Here is an 18475-nt window from a genome sequence, read left to right on the forward strand (position 1 = left end):
TAGTTGAGTGAATCAGGATCTACAACTATACCTAATCCTTCATACGATAATGATAATGATGAAAATAGTTCATTTGCTTGATAGAAACAGTGTAAGCTAAAGCATTCTTCATAACAGTCCGTTTTAGCTGTTTACTCCTTCTGCAAAAGCTTTAAAAGTAACAATAATGGTCAAAACGTAGTTGAGTGAATCAGGTTCTACAACTATACCTAATCCTTTAACCATAATGAAAATAGTTCATTTCCTTGATAGAAACAGTGTAGCTAAGCATTCCTCTTAATAGTCCGTTTGAGCTGTTTTCTCCTTCTGCAAAAGCTTTGAAAGTAACAATAATGGTCAAAACGTAGTTGAGTGAATCAGGTTCTACAACTATACCTAATCCTTCATACGATAATGATAATGATGAAAATAGTTCATTTCCTTGATAGAAACAGTGTAGCTAAGCATTCCTCTTAATAGTCCGTTTGAGCTGTTTTCTCCTGCAAAAGCTTTGAAAGTAACAATAATTGTCAAAAGGTAGTTGAGTGAATCAGGATCTACAACTATACCTAATCCTTCATACCATAATGATAATGATGAAAATAGTTCATTTGCTTGATAGAAACAGTGTAAGCTAAAGCATTCTTCATAACAGTCCGTTTTAGCTGTTTACTCCTTCTGCAAAAGCTTTGAAAGTAACAATAATGGTCAAAACGTAGTTGAGTGAATCAGGTTCTACAACTACACCTAATCCTTCATACCATAATACCATTCGCTTGATAGAAACAGTGTAAGCTAAGCATTCCTCTTAAGAGTCCGTTTGAGCTGTTTTCTCCTTCTGCAAAAGCTTTGAAAGTAACAATAATGGTCAAATCGTAGTTGAGTGAATCAGGTTCCACAACTATACCTAATTCTTCGAACCATAATGATAATGATGAAAATAGTTCATTTGCTTGATAGAAACAGTGTAAGCTAAAGCATTCGTCATAACAGTCCGATATAGCTGTTTTCTCCTTCTGCAAAAGCTTTGAAAGTAACAATAATGGTCAAAACGTAGTTGAGTGAATCAGGTTCTACAACTATACCTAATCCTTCATACCATGATGAAAATGATGAAAATAGTTCATTTGCTTGATAGAAACAGTGTAAGCAAAAGCATTCTTTATACAGTCCGTTTTAGCTGTTTTCTCCTTCTGAAAAAGCTTTGAAAGTAACAATAATGGTCAAAACGTATTTGAGTGAATCAGGTTCTACAACTACACCTAATCCTTCATACCATAATACCATTCGCTTGATAGAAACAGTGTAAGCTAAGCATTCCTCTTAAGAGTCCGTTTGAGCTGTTTTCTCCTTCTGCAAAAGCTTTGAAAGTAACAATAATGGTCAAATCGTAGTTGAGTGAATCAGGTTCCACAACTACACCTAATCCTTTATACCATAATACCATTCGCTTGATAGAAACAGTGTAAGCTAAGCATTCCTCTTAAGAGTCCGTTTGAGCTGTTTTCTCCTTCTGCAAAAGCTTTGAAAGTAACAATAATGGTCAAAACGTAGTTGAGTGAATCAGGTTCTACAACTATACCTAATCCTTCATACGATAATGATAATGATGAAAATAGTTCATTTCCTTGATAGAAACAGTGTAGCTAAGCATTCCTCTTAATAGTCCGTTTGAGCTGTTTTCTCCTGCAAAAGCTTTGAAAGTAACAATAATGGTCAAAAAGTAGTTGAGTGAATCAGGATCTACAACTATACCTAATCCTTTATACCATAATGAAAATAGTTCATTTCCTTGATAGAAACAGTGTAGCTAAGCATTCCTCTTAATAGTCCGTTTGAGCTGTTTACTCCTTCTGCAAAAGCTTTGAAAGTAACAATAATGGTCAAAACGTAGTTGAGTGAATCAGGTTCTACAACTGTACCTAATCCTTATACCATAATGAAAATAGTTCATTTCCTTGATAGAAACAGTGTAGCTAAGCATTCCTCTTAATAGTCTGTTTGAGCTGTTTTCTCCTTCTGCAAAAGCTTTGAAAGTAACAATAATGGTCAAAACGTAGTTGAGTGAATCAGGTTCTACAACTCTACCTAATCCTTCATACGATAATGATAATGATGAAAATAGTTCATTTCCTTGATAGAAACAGTGTAGCTAAGCATTCCTCTTAATAGTCCGTTTGAGCTGTTTTCTCCTGCAAAAGCTTTGAAAGTAACAATAATTGTCAAAAGGTAGTTGAGTGAATCAGGATCTACAACTATACCTAATCCTTCATACCATAATGATAATGATGAAAATAGTTCATTTGCTTGATAGAAACAGTGTAAGCTAAAGCATTCGTCATAACAGTCCGATATAGCTGTTTTCTCCTTCTGCAAAAGCTTTGAAAGTAACAATAATGGTCAAAACGTAGTTGAGTGAATCAGGTTCTACAACTATACCTAATCCTTCATACCATGATGAAAATGATGAAAATAGTTCATTTGCTTGATAGAAACAGTGTAAGCAAAAGCAATCTTTATACAGTCCGTTTTAGCTGTTTTCTCCTTCTGAAAAAGCTTTGAAAGTAACAATAATGGTCAAAACGTATTTGAGTGAATCAGGTTCTACAACTACACCTAATCCTTCATACCATAATACCATTCGCTTGATAGAAACAGTGTAAGCTAAGCATTCCTCTTAAGAGTCCGTTTGAGCTGTTTTCTCCTTCTGCAAAAGCTTTGAAAGTAACAATAATGGTCAAATCGTAGTTGAGTGAATCAGGTTCCACAACTACACCTAATCCTTTATACCATAATACCATTCGCTTGATAGAAACAGTGTAAGCTAAGCATTCCTCTTAAGAGTCCGTTTGAGCTGTTTTCTCCTTCTGCAAAAGCTTTGAAAGTAACAATAATGGTCAAATCGTAGTTGAGTGAATCAGGTTCCACAACTATACCTAATTCTTCGAACCATAATGATAATGATGAAAATAGTTCATTTGCTTGATAGAAACAGTGTAAGCTAAAGCATTCGTCATAACAGTCCGATATAGCTGTTTTCTCCTTCTGCAAAAGCTTTGAAAGTAACAATAATGGTCAAAACGTAGTTGAGTGAATCAGGTTCTACAACTATACCTAATCCTTCATACCATGATGAAAATGATGAAAATAGTTCATTTGCTTGATAGAAACAGTGTAAGCAAAAGCAATCTTTATACAGTCCGTTTTAGCTGTTTACTCCTTCTGCAAAAGCTTTGAAAGTAACAATAATGGTCAAAACGTAGTTGAGTGAATCAGGTTCTACAACTACACCTAATCCTTCATACCATAATACCATTCGCTTGATAGAAACAGTGTAAGCTAAGCATTCCTCTTAAGAGTCCGTTTGAGCTGTTTTCTCCTTCTGCAAAAGCTTTGAAAGTAACAATAATGGTCAAAACGTATTTGAGTGAATCAGGTTCTACAACTCTACCTAATCCTTCATACGATAATGATAATGATGAAAATAGTTCATTTCCTTGATAGAAACAGTGTAGCTAAGCATTCCTCTTAATAGTCCGTTTGAGCTGTTTTCTCCTGCAAAAGCTTTGAAAGTAACAATAATTGTCAAAAGGTAGTTGAGTGAATCAGGATCTACAACTATACCTAATCCTTCATACCATAATGATAATGATGAAAATAGTTCATTTGCTTGATAGAAACAGTGTAAGCTAAAGCATTCTTCATAACAGTCCGTTTTAGCTGTTTACTCCTTCTGCAAAAGCTTTGAAAGTAACAATAATGGTCAAAACGTAGTTGAGTGAATCAGGTTCTACAACTACACCTAATCCTTCATACCATAATACCATTCGCTTGATAGAAACAGTGTAAGCTAAGCATTCCTCTTAAGAGTCCGTTTGAGCTGTTTTCTCCTTCTGCAAAAGCTTTGAAAGTAACAATAATGGTCAAATCGTAGTTGAGTGAATCAGGTTCCACAACTATACCTAATTCTTCAAACCATAATGATAATGATGAAAATAGTTCATTTGCTTGATAGAAACAGTGTAAGCTAAAGCATTCGTCATAACAGTCCGATATAGCTGTTTTCTCCTTCTGCAAAAGCTTTGAAAGTAACAATAATGGTCAAAACGTAGTTGAGTGAATCAGGTTCTACAACTATACCTAATCCTTCATACCATGATGAAAATGATGAAAATAGTTCATTTGCTTGATAGAAACAGTGTAAGCAAAAGCAATCTTTATACAGTCCGTTTTAGCTGTTTTCTCCTTCTGAAAAAGCTTTGAAAGTAACAATAATGGTCAAAACGTATTTGAGTGAATCAGGTTCTACAACTACACCTAATCCTTCATACCATAATACCATTCGCTTGATAGAAACAGTGTAAGCTAAGCATTCCTCTTAAGAGTCCGTTTGAGCTGTTTTCTCCTTCTGCAAAAGCTTTGAAAGTAACAATAATGGTCAAATCGTAGTTGAGTGAATCAGGTTCCACAACTACACCTAATCCTTTATACCATAATACCATTCGCTTGATAGAAACAGTGTAAGCTAAGCATTCCTCTTAAGAGTCCGTTTGAGCTGTTTTCTCCTTCTGCAAAAGCTTTGAAAGTAACAATAATGGTCAAATCGTAGTTGAGTGAATCAGGTTCCACAACTATACCTAATTCTTCGAACCATAATGATAATGATGAAAATAGTTCATTTGCTTGATAGAAACAGTGTAAGCTAAAGCATTCGTCATAACAGTCCGATATAGCTGTTTTCTCCTTCTGCAAAAGCTTTGAAAGTAACAATAATGGTCAAAACGTAGTTGAGTGAATCAGGTTCTACAACTATACCTAATCCTTCATACCATGATGAAAATGATGAAAATAGTTCATTTGCTTGATAGAAACAGTGTAAGCAAAAGCAATCTTTATACAGTCCGTTTTAGCTGTTTTCTCCTTCTGAAAAAGCTTTGAAAGTAACAATAATGGTCAAAACGTATTTGAGTGAATCAGGTTCTACAACTACACCTAATCCTTCATACCATAATACCATTCGCTTGATAGAAACAGTGTAAGCTAAGCATTCCTCTTAAGAGTCCGTTTGAGCTGTTTTCTCCTTCTGCAAAAGCTTTGAAAGTAACAATAATGGTCAAATCGTAGTTGAGTGAATCAGGTTCCACAACTATACCTAATTCTTCGAACCATAATGATAATGATGAAAAAAGTTCATTTGCTTGATAGAAACAGTGTAAGCTAAAGCATTCGTCATAACAGTCCGATATAGCTGTTTTCTCCTTCTGCAAAAGCTTTGAAAGTAACAATAAAGGTCAAAACGTAGTTGAGTGAATCAGGTTCTACAACTATACCTAATCCTTCATACCATGATGAAAATGATGAAAATAGTTCATTTGCTTGATAGAAACAGTGTAAGCAAAAGCATTCTTTATACAGTCCGTTTTAGCTGTTTTCTACTTCTGAAAAAGCTTTGAAAGTAACAATAATGGTCAAAACGTATTTGAGTGAATCAGGTTCTACAACTACACCTAATCCTTCATACCATAATACCATTCGCTTGATAGAAACAGTGTAAGCTAAGCATTCCTCTTAAGAGTCCGTTTGAGCTGTTTTCTCCTTCTGCAAAAGCTTTGAAAGTAACAATAATGGTCAAGTCGTAGTTGAGTGAATCAGGTTCAACAACTATACCTAATCCTTCGAACCATAATTATAATGATGAAAATAGTTCATTTGCTTGATAGAAACAGTGTAAGCTAAAGCATTCCTCTTAACAGTCTGTTTAAGCTATTTACTCCTTCTGCAAAAGCTGAATTATTCTTTGCTTGATAGAAACAGGATAAGCTAAAGCATTCTTTATACAGTCCGTTTAAGCTGTTTTCTCCTTCTGCAAAAGCTTTGAAAGTAACAATAATGGTCAAAACGTAGTTGAGTGAATCAGGTTCTACAACTATACCTAATCCTTCATACTATAATTAAAATGATGAAAGAAGTTAATTTGCTTGATTGAAACAGTGTAAGCTAAAGCCTTCCTCTTAAGAGTCCGTTTGAGCTGTTTTCTCCATCTGCAAAAGCTTTGAAAGTAACAATAATGGTCAAATCGTAGTTGAGTGAATCAGGTTCCACAACTACACCTAATCCTTTATACCATAATACCATTCGCTTGATAGAAACAGTGTAAGCTAAGCATTCCTCTTAAGAGTCCGTTTGAGCTGTTTTCTCCTTCTGCAAAAGCTTTGAAAGTAACAATAATGGTCAAATCGTAGTTGAGTGAATCAGGTTCCACAACTATACCTAATTCTTCGAACCATAATGATAATGATGAAAATAGTTCATTTGCTTGATAGAAACAGTGTAAGCTAAAGCATTTTCATAACAGTCCGTTTTATCTGTTTTCTCCTTCTGGCAACGCTTTGAAAGTAACAATAATGGTCAAAAAGTAGTTGAGTGAATCAGGATCTACAACTATACCTAATCCTTCATACGATAATGATAATGATGAAAATAGTTCATTTGCTTGATAGAAACAGTGTAAGCTAAAGCATTCTTCATAACAGTCCGTTTTAGCTGTTTACTCCTTCTGCAAAAGCTTTAAAAGTAACAATAATGGTCAAAACGTAGTTGAGTGAATCAGGTTCTACAACTATACCTAATCCTTTAACCATAATGAAAATAGTTCATTTCCTTGATAGAAACAGTGTAGCTAAGCATTCCTCTTAATAGTCCGTTTGAGCTGTTTTCTCCTTCTGCAAAAGCTTTGAAAGTAACAATAATGGTCAAAACGTAGTTGAGTGAATCAGGTTCTACAACTATACCTAATCCTTCATACGATAATGATAATGATGAAAATAGTTCATTTCCTTGATAGAAACAGTGTAGCTAAGCATTCCTCTTAATAGTCCGTTTGAGCTGTTTTCTCCTGCAAAAGCTTTGAAAGTAACAATAATTGTCAAAAGGTAGTTGAGTGAATCAGGATCTACAACTATACCTAATCCTTCATACCATAATGATAATGATGAAAATAGTTCATTTGCTTGATAGAAACAGTGTAAGCTAAAGCATTCTTCATAACAGTCCGTTTTAGCTGTTTACTCCTTCTGCAAAAGCTTTGAAAGTAACAATAATGGTCAAAACGTAGTTGAGTGAATCAGGTTCTACAACTACACCTAATCCTTCATACCATAATACCATTCGCTTGATAGAAACAGTGTAAGCTAAGCATTCCTCTTAAGAGTCCGTTTGAGCTGTTTTCTCCTTCTGCAAAAGCTTTGAAAGTAACAATAATGGTCAAATCGTAGTTGAGTGAATCAGGTTCCACAACTATACCTAATTCTTCGAACCATAATGATAATGATGAAAATAGTTCATTTGCTTGATAGAAACAGTGTAAGCTAAAGCATTCGTCATAACAGTCCGATATAGCTGTTTTCTCCTTCTGCAAAAGCTTTGAAAGTAACAATAATGGTCAAAACGTAGTTGAGTGAATCAGGTTCTACAACTATACCTAATCCTTCATACCATGATGAAAATGATGAAAATAGTTCATTTGCTTGATAGAAACAGTGTAAGCAAAAGCATTCTTTATACAGTCCGTTTTAGCTGTTTTCTCCTTCTGAAAAAGCTTTGAAAGTAACAATAATGGTCAAAACGTATTTGAGTGAATCAGGTTCTACAACTACACCTAATCCTTCATACCATAATACCATTCGCTTGATAGAAACAGTGTAAGCTAAGCATTCCTCTTAAGAGTCCGTTTGAGCTGTTTTCTCCTTCTGCAAAAGCTTTGAAAGTAACAATAATGGTCAAATCGTAGTTGAGTGAATCAGGTTCCACAACTACACCTAATCCTTTATACCATAATACCATTCGCTTGATAGAAACAGTGTAAGCTAAGCATTCCTCTTAAGAGTCCGTTTGAGCTGTTTTCTCCTTCTGCAAAAGCTTTGAAAGTAACAATAATGGTCAAAAAGTAGTTGAGTGAATCAGGATCTACAACTATACCTAATCCTTTATACCATAATGAAAATAGTTCATTTCCTTGATAGAAACAGTGTAGCTAAGCATTCCTCTTAATAGTCCGTTTGAGCTGTTTACTCCTTCTGCAAAAGCTTTGAAAGTAACAATAATGGTCAAAACGTAGTTGAGTGAATCAGGTTCTACAACTGTACCTAATCCTTATACCATAATGAAAATAGTTCATTTCCTTGATAGAAACAGTGTAGCTAAGCATTCCTCTTAATAGTCTGTTTGAGCTGTTTTCTCCTTCTGCAAAAGCTTTGAAAGTAACAATAATGGTCAAAACGTAGTTGAGTGAATCAGGTTCTACAACTCTACCTAATCCTTCATACGATAATGATAATGATGAAAATAGTTCATTTCCTTGATAGAAACAGTGTAGCTAAGCATTCCTCTTAATAGTCCGTTTGAGCTGTTTTCTCCTGCAAAAGCTTTGAAAGTAACAATAATTGTCAAAAGGTAGTTGAGTGAATCAGGATCTACAACTATACCTAATCCTTCATACCATAATGATAATGATGAAAATAGTTCATTTGCTTGATAGAAACAGTGTAAGCTAAAGCATTCCTCTTAATAGTCCGTTTGAGCTGTTTACTCCTTCTGCAAAAGCTTTGAAAGTAACAATAATGGTCAAAACGTAGTTGAGTGAATCAGGTTCTACAACTGTACCTAATCCTTATACCATAATGAAAATAGTTCATTTCCTTGATAGAAACAGTGTAGCTAAGCATTCCTCTTAATAGTCTGTTTGAGCTGTTTTCTCCTTCTGCAAAAGCTTTGAAAGTAACAATAATGGTCAAAACGTAGTTGAGTGAATCAGGTTCTACAACTCTACCTAATCCTTCATACGATAATGATAATGATGAAAATAGTTCATTTCCTTGATAGAAACAGTGTAGCTAAGCATTCCTCTTAATAGTCCGTTTGAGCTGTTTTCTCCTGCAAAAGCTTTGAAAGTAACAATAATTGTCAAAAGGTAGTTGAGTGAATCAGGATCTACAACTACACCTAATCCTTCATACCATAATACCATTCGCTTGATAGAAACAGTGTAAGCTAAGCATTCCTCTTAAGAGTCCGTTTGAGCTGTTTTCTCCTTCTGCAAAAGCTTTGAAAGTAACAATAATGGTCAAAACGTATTTGAGTGAATCAGGTTCTACAACTACACCTAATCCTTCATACCATAATACCATTCGCTTGATAGAAACAGTGTAAGCTAAGCATTCCTCTTAAGAGTCCGTTTGAGCTGTTTTCTCCTTCTGCAAAAGCTTTGAAAGTAACAATAATGGTCAAATCGTAGTTGAGTGAATCAGGTTCCACAACTACACCTAATCCTTTATACCATAATACCATTCGCTTGATAGAAACAGTGTAAGCTAAGCATTCCTCTTAAGAGTCCGTTTGAGCTGTTTTCTCCTTCTGCAAAAGCTTTGAAAGTAACAATAATGGTCAAAACGTAGTTGAGTGAATCAGGTTCTACAACTATACCTAATCCTTCATACGATAATGATAATGATGAAAATAGTTCATTTCCTTGATAGAAACAGTGTAGCTAAGCATTCCTCTTAATAGTCCGTTTGAGCTGTTTTCTCCTGCAAAAGCTTTGAAAGTAACAATAATGGTCAAAAAGTAGTTGAGTGAATCAGGATCTACAACTATACCTAATCCTTTATACCATAATGAAAATAGTTCATTTCCTTGATAGAAACAGTGTAGCTAAGCATTCCTCTTAATAGTCCGTTTGAGCTGTTTACTCCTTCTGCAAAAGCTTTGAAAGTAACAATAATGGTCAAAACGTAGTTGAGTGAATCAGGTTCTACAACTGTACCTAATCCTTATACCATAATGAAAATAGTTCATTTCCTTGATAGAAACAGTGTAGCTAAGCATTCCTCTTAATAGTCTGTTTGAGCTGTTTTCTCCTTCTGCAAAAGCTTTGAAAGTAACAATAATGGTCAAAACGTAGTTGAGTGAATCAGGTTCTACAACTCTACCTAATCCTTCATACCATAATGATAATGATGAAAATAGTTCATTTGCTTGATAGAAACAGTGTAAGCTAAAGCATTCTTCATAACAGTCCGTTTTAGCTGTTTACTCCTTCTGCAAAAGCTTTGAAAGTAACAAAAATGGTCAAAACGTAGTTGAGTGAATCAGGTTCTACAACTACACCTAATCCTTCATACCATAATACCATTCGCTTGATAGAAACAGTGTAAGCTAAGCATTCCTCTTAAGAGTCCGTTTGAGCTGTTTTCTCCTTCTGCAAAAGCTTTGAAAGTAACAATAATGGTCAAATCGTAGTTGAGTGAATCAGGTTCCACAACTATACCTAATTCTTCGAACCATAATGATAATGATGAAAATAGTTAATTTGCTTGATAGAAACAGTGTAAGCTAAAGCATTCGTCATAACAGTCCGATATAGCTGTTTTCTCCTTCTGCAAAAGCTTTGAAAGTAACAATAATGGTCAAAACGTAGTTGAGTGAATCAGGTTCTACAACTATACCTAATCCTTCATACCATGATGAAAATGATGAAAATAGTTCATTTGCTTGATAGAAACAGTGTAAGCAAAAGCAATCTTTATACAGTCCGTTTTAGCTGTTTTCTCCTTCTGAAAAAGCTTTGAAAGTAACAATAATGGTCAAAACGTATTTGAGTGAATCAGGTTCTACAACTACACCTAATCCTTCATACCATAATACCATTCGCTTGATAGAAACAGTGTAAGCTAAGCATTCCTCTTAAGAGTCCGTTTGAGCTGTTTTCTCCTTCTGCAAAAGCTTTGAAAGTAACAATAATGGTCAAATCGTAGTTGAGTGAATCAGGTTCCACAACTATACCTAATTCTTCGAACCATAATGATAATGATGAAAATAGTTCATTTGCTTGATAGAAACAGTGTAAGCTAAAGCATTCGTCATAACAGTCCGATATAGCTGTTTTCTCCTTCTGCAAAAGCTTTGAAAGTAACAATAATGGTCAAAACGTAGTTGAGTGAATCAGGTTCTACAACTATACCTAATCCTTCATACCATGATGAAAATGATGAAAATAGTTCATTTGCTTGATAGAAACAGTGTAAGCAAAAGCATTCTTTATACAGTCCGTTTTAGCTGTTTTCTACTTCTGAAAAAGCTTTGAAAGTAACAATAATGGTCAAAACGTATTTGAGTGAATCAGGTTCTACAACTACACCTAATCCTTCATACCATAATACCATTCGCTTGATAGAAACAGTGTAAGCTAAGCATTCCTCTTAAGAGTCCGTTTGAGCTGTTTTCTCCTTCTGCAAAAGCTTTGAAAGTAACAATAATGGTCAAGTCGTAGTTGAGTGAATCAGGTTCAACAACTATACCTAATCCTTCGAACCATAATTATAATGATGAAAATAGTTCATTTGCTTGATAGAAACAGTGTAAGCTAAAGCATTCCTCTTAACAGTCTGTTTAAGCTATTTACTCCTTCTGCAAAAGCTGAATTATTCTTTGCTTGATAGAAACAGGATAAGCTAAAGCATTCTTTATACAGTCCGTTTAAGCTGTTTTCTCCTTCTGCAAAAGCTTTGAAAGTAACAATAATGGTCAAAACGTAGTTGAGTGAATCAGGTTCTACAACTATACCTAATCCTTCATACTATAATTAAAATGATGAAAGAAGTTAATTTGCTTGATTGAAACAGTGTAAGCTAAAGCCTTCCTCTTAAGAGTCCGTTTGAGCTGTTTTCTCCATCTGCAAAAGCTTTGAAAGTAACAATAATGGTCAAATCGTAGTTGAGTGAATCAGGTTCCACAACTACACCTAATCCTTTATACCATAATACCATTCGCTTGATAGAAACAGTGTAAGCTAAGCATTCCTCTTAAGAGTCCGTTTGAGCTGTTTTCTCCTTCTGCAAAAGCTTTGAAAGTAACAATAATGGTCAAATCGTAGTTGAGTGAATCAGGTTCCACAACTATACCTAATTCTTCGAACCATAATGATAATGATGAAAATAGTTCATTTGCTTGATAGAAACAGTGTAAGCTAAAGCATTTTCATAACAGTCCGTTTTATCTGTTTTCTCCTTCTGGCAACGCTTTGAAAGTAACAATAATGGTCAAAAAGTAGTTGAGTGAATCAGGATCTACAACTATACCTAATCCTTCATACGATAATGATAATGATGAAAATAGTTCATTTGCTTGATAGAAACAGTGTAAGCTAAAGCATTCTTCATAACAGTCCGTTTTAGCTGTTTACTCCTTCTGCAAAAGCTTTGAAAGTAATAATAATGGTCAAAACGTAGTTGAGTGAATCAGGCTCTACAACTATACCTAATCCATCATACCATAATGAAAATGATGAAAAAGGTTCATTTGCTTGATCGAAACAATGTAAGTGTGGCAAGCGTGAGGTGGGGTAGGAACTACCCCGATAATCTATATTTTAACTAGGGGGGAAAAAAAGGAAACTAAAACGAAACCAGCAACGCCACCCTGGGAGAAATCACCCAGGGAAAAGAAAGAAATCTATGAATAAGGTAAATTACTAAATCTAAACAAAAGGACAACACAAGTTCGTTACACTGAGCAGGCGAGAGACGTGTTTCCAAAAGCATATACAAGTTTATTTGGCACAATTAAAGTCTAAAAAGGTAATCCTATTTGTATAAATTATCAGGTTTTCCAGGGCTGGGGCATTCGTGCTCAAGGTGAGTGAGGGGTGGAGGTATAAACTTAAAATGGGAGCACCACAATCCAAATTAACACTCCAAACACACAAGAGCAAAGCAAAACAAAGGAGGGGAGTGAATAAGACACTACACACGAAGGGACACCATCACCAAACAGGATCACCAGTGAGGCCCTCAGCACCTGGAATCAAAGATGGACAGTTAATGGGAGACTGAAAATAAATTCGACAACAATAAAGTTCCAATACAAATCAAAAAAAGGAAAAATATCAAAACAGGTTACAGTTTAAACTCAAAGAACTAAACCATCAAATAATCAAAAACTACAAAAATAATAGAGAAAGATCTCCCTTGCCATCCACCTCCTGTTTCAGGCAGCTAAACAGGAAAACGTAATACAACAGGCATTAAAATGCGGACACCGGGATTTCAACACTCGAACGCCGCCCTTAGTTGGCAATGTCCGTAAAAAGTGGGTTTAATCCCCCCCACAAAGCAGCAGCAGTCCAAAACGGGTCAGGGTAGTCGGGACCTCAGCGTGGTATAGCTCCGGGACAAAACGAGCAAACGCGCAGTCCGACCTGCCAGCTCCTGGACGGTGGAACAATTTGCGCAACCCTGCTGAGAGTGCCGAGCGTCTGCCGAACCTGCAGCCAGGTAAACCCGGAAGGGGGAGGTGCGTATCAGCTGTCAGAGAGCGAGTTGATCTACAGGTCCCTCCTTTTATAATAAATTAAGGGGGACAATAATGCGAGTGGGCAGAGCCACTAGAAAAGCAGTCATCCTGCTACATAAGCTAAAGCCTTCCTCTTAACAGTCCGTTTTAGCAGTTTACTCCTTCTGGCAACGCTTTGAAAGTAACAATAATGGTCAAAAAGTAGTTGAGTGAATCAGGATCTATAACTATACCTAATCCTTCATACCATAATACCATTTGCTTGATAGAAACAGTGTAAGCTAAAGCATTCTTCATAACAGTCCGTTTTATCTGTTTTCTCCTTCTGGCAACGCTTTGAAAGTAACAATAATGGTCAAAAAGTATTTGAGTGAATCAGGATCTACAACTATACCTAATCCTTCATACCATAATGATAATGATGAAAATAGTTCATTTGCTTGATAGAAACAGTGTAAGCTAAAGCATTCGTCATAACAGTCCGTTTTAGCTGTTTTCTCCTTCTGCAAAAGCTTTGAAAGTAACAATAATGGTCAAAACGTTGTTGAGTGAATCAGGTTCTACAGCTATACCTAATCCTTCACACCATAATGAAAATTTTGAAAATAGTTCATTTGCTTGATAGAAACAGTGTAAGCTAAGCATTCCTCTTAATAGTCCGTTTTAGCTGTTTTCTCCATCTGCAAAAGCTTTGAAAGTAACAATAATGGTCAAAACGTAGTAGTAAGCTAAAGCATTCTTTATACAGTCCGTTTTAGCTGTTTTCTCCTTCTGCAAAAGCTTTGAAAGTAACAATAATGGTCAAAACGTATTTGAGTGAATCAGGATCTACAACTATACCTAATCCTTCATACCATAATGAAAATGATGAAAAAGGTTAATTTGCTTGATAGAAACAGTGTAACCTAAAGCCTTTCTCTTAATAGTCCGTTTTAGCTGTTTACTCCTTCTGCAAAAGCTTAATTATTCTTTGCTATCTTTGCTTTATAGAAACAGCGTAAGCTAAAGCATTCTTCATAACAGTCCGTTTTAGCTGTTTTCTCCTTCTGCAAAAGCTTTGAAAGTAACAGTAATGGTCAAAAAGTAGTTGAGTGAATCAGGATCTACAACTATACCTAATCCTTCATACCATAATGATAATGATGAAAATAGTTCATTTGCTTGATAGAAACAGTGTAAGCTAAAGCATTCTTCATACACACACACAAACATGCACCCACTTATACACACACAAGTATACACACACACACACATACATACATGTATACACACACACACACACACACACACACACACACACACACATACATACATAAACATATATAGACACACACATACGTATATGTATACAAACATACATCTATACAGTGTATACATGCATGTGTGTGTTTATACTATACACACACACACACATACATACAGGAATACACAAACACACATACATAAACACGAACAAACACACATACATACACACACAAACATAAACACACACATACATCCTTACATAGATACATGGAACACACATACATACAAACATGTATGTAAACACACATACATACAAACATGTATACAAACACTCACATACATACATTACCACTAAAAGGCTGTGGTAATGCAGTTCAGAACCTCTCATACATGTCAGAGTTGGACTCACCATCTAACATGAAAAGACTTGTTTTCAAACTCCCATTTAAACTCCGAGAGACATGGCGGTCTACTGTGTGTGACATCACGGAAAGAACACACCAGAGACCTAAATTTAATGACCTTGTCCTCTTTCTGGAAAGGCAGGTCAGAATCATCCAAGATCCCGTCTTCAGGGATATCCAAGACCCTGCCGGAAGCACAAACAGCCGAACATTCAAAAGAGACCAACAGTATACAAGACCTAGCAGCAAGAAAAGCTTTGCTACAACTGTCATGCCCAAGACAGAAACCCACAAAAATGCACAGGAGAGGCCAGAGGGCATCCGTAAACCCATGGACGCCTTCATCAAACCTTGTGCTTTCTGTAACGGAGATCATGTGAGGGAAACATGTGAAATAATAAAAAAGATTCCCCACAAAGAGAAAGTTGAGCTACTAACGAAAAACGGACTCTGCTTTGCCTGCTTGGTCAAAGGTCATATGAGTAAAGAACGCAACAAACGTCTCACATGTCGTTCCTGTGAGAAAAAACACCCCACTGTGTTACATTGAGATAACTTTACTCCAGGAAACAATAGGCCAGTAGCTAAGTGGGATTCAGACACCAGGAGCAAGTGGATGGCTAAGGTTTCTTCTGCAGCCCAAATTGCTATGGTGTCATCAACAGCACAACAGTGGGGCAGAACCACAGATCATAGATTAGCAGTGGTACCTGTAAAACTAAAAGGCACACAAAGGCAGCCGTTTGATAGAGACGTATGCATTCCTAGATCCCAGAAGCACTGCTACCTTTGTCACAGAAAACCTGATGGAACAGTTGTCTGTCAGAGGAAAGAAAACCGAAATCTTACTCCAAACGATGGGTCATGAAAAACCTGTGAAAACCCATGTGATAAGAGGACTGGAAGTATGCAGCCTGGAAGGCAACAGCTTCATAAAGCTTCCTGAAGTCTTCACACAAAATGCCATTCCTGTCAGTCAAGAAAACATCCCTACAGAAACAGACATAAAAGGAATTACTTACTTAAATGAGGTCCACATAAAACCCATCAAAGCAGAAGTAGGCCTATTGATCGGTACAAATTTCACCTGCACCTATGGATGAGGACGGTCGACCACGGATAGCATCCAATAGAATATCAGTAGCCAAGCTAGAAGAGCTTCTAAGACACCAATACAACCAGGACTTTTCAGAGTTGGCCTACATTGAAAAACGAGCACTCATTTGAAGACAATAAATTCTTGCATGTGATGAACAGCTCAGTCAAAAGGAAAGATGGCCACTACGAAATACGACTTCCTTTCCGTCAGGATAACATCAGTATGCCAAACAACAGGAATGTGGTGGAACAAAGAGTATTGAATCTTGCCCGTAGATTCCAGAAAGACTAATCCTTTCGTGCACTAATGCACTATAATGGCTCATGTGTGACGTCCTGAGGAAAGGGCATGCAGAAAGAGTGCCAGAGGAAAACTCTCCCGGAAAGACGGAAGACTGTGGTATATTCCTCACCATGGTGTCTACCACAAAAGAAAAAAGACTATCCGGGTGGTGTTCGATTGCACCTCTTCATTCCAAGGAACTTCCTTAAATCGTGAGCTGTTGCCGGGTCCTGACCTTACGAACACACTATTGGGTGTACTCCTCAGATTCCGACAGGAACCAGTGATGGGGGACATTGAAGGAATGTTCCATCAAGTAAGAATACCAAAGCATGATGTGGACATCCTCAGATTCCTGTGTGGCCAGATGGCGACACCAACCAACCGCTAGCAGAATACCGGATGACTGTGCATCTCTTCGGAGCAGTCTCATCACAGAGCTGTGCCAATTTTGCACTGAAGCGGACAGCTGATGACAACGAAGGAAAGTGTAGCACTGATGCTCTAAACACCATTCGCCAAAAATGTTATGTAGACGACGTTCTGAAATCTGTCCCAAACGAGAGCCAAGCCATCCGTCTGGTGAAAGAGCTTCGGCCAGTCTGCACCACAGGTGGATTTAAACTCACCAAATGGACCAGTAACAGTCGTGCAGTCCTTGCCTCTGTTCCAGTGGAAGAGAGAGCAAAGCAAGTCAAAGATCTAGACCTCGACAAAGACAAACTGCCCATCGAAAGGGCCCTCTGCATGGGATGGGACATTGAGTCAGACACTTTCTTCTTTTCAATCACCCCAAAACAACCAGTAACACGCAGAAGCATTTTATCGGTGTTGAACTCTGTATACGACCCCCTAGGTTTCATAGCGCCCGTCATGCTGACAGGGAAAGGAATACTGCAGGACCTGTGCAAGCTAAATTGTGGATGGGATGAAACAATACCAACTGCTTAAACAGAGAGATGGATGGAATGGCTAAAAGATCTTAACCTGATTTCCAACCTAAGAATCAGGAGATGCCTTAAGCCACAAGATTTCGAAGTTACTAGAGCACAGATGCACCACTTCTGCGACGCAAGTGAGCGAGGTTAGGGGACAGTCAGCTACTTGAAACATGGCAGTAAAGTTGGACTACCTCACATAATGTTTTTGATTGGGAAATCAAGAGTTGCACCCTTAAAGGTGGTGACAACTCCACGTCTGGAGCTTGCTAGTGCAGTTCTCGCTGCTAGGATAGACAGGATGCTGAGGAGAGAGCTCGAGTTAATCCTCGAGGACTCAGTCCTGTATGACAGTGACCCGGAGATCAAGAAGGTAGCCATGGCTTTCACTACAAGTATACTGCAGAATGAAAGGCCACTGACTTGTTTTATTGAGCACTTCTCATCATGGAACAAATTGATCCGATCATCAGCCTGGATCTTAAAATTCAAAGAAGCTCTGAGACGAAAGAAAATGACTAACACGTACCCAACTAGGTCGCAGCTGTCCGTGGAGGATTTACCCAAGGCAGAGCAATCACTTGTGTCTTATGTCCAACAACAATCCTTCAAAGATGAGGTGACCTCTCTACAAAGGGGCTTACCCATAAAGAGAAACAGTAGGATCTATAGACTAGATCCCATCCTCCAACATGGAATCCTGAGAGTCGGAGTAAGTAAGCTGGCAATGCAAGAGGAAACCAAACATCCTGCTATTCTACCCAAGGACAACCACCTGTCAAAGATACTCCTACACCACACCCACACCTCGATGGCTCATTGTGGAAGAAATCAACTTATCGCAAAACTCAGGACAAATACTGGATTCTAAGAGTAAATTCTGCTGCAAAAAAGATAACAAAAAATGTCCGACCTACCGCTAAGAAAGATAACAAAAAAGCTGTATGGATACAGACTCGTGCATTGCACTGCGAAGATTCATCTGCAGACGGGGCCAAGTGAAAGAAGTTGTTTCCGATAGCAGTACTAATTTTGACGGGACTGAACGAGAGCTTCGAGAAGCACTTACACACCTTGACCTCAGCAAGATCCAGCATTCGATGCACGCTGAAGGTATCAAATGGACAAATGGACAACCCCCCATATGGTCCTCATCATGGAGGCGTATGGGAACGACTCAT

This window comes from Pungitius pungitius, chromosome 5 (genome assembly GCF_949316345.1).
Source record: "Pungitius pungitius chromosome 5, fPunPun2.1, whole genome shotgun sequence".
In the NCBI taxonomy this organism is placed as follows: domain Eukaryota; kingdom Metazoa; phylum Chordata; class Actinopteri; order Perciformes; family Gasterosteidae; genus Pungitius; species Pungitius pungitius.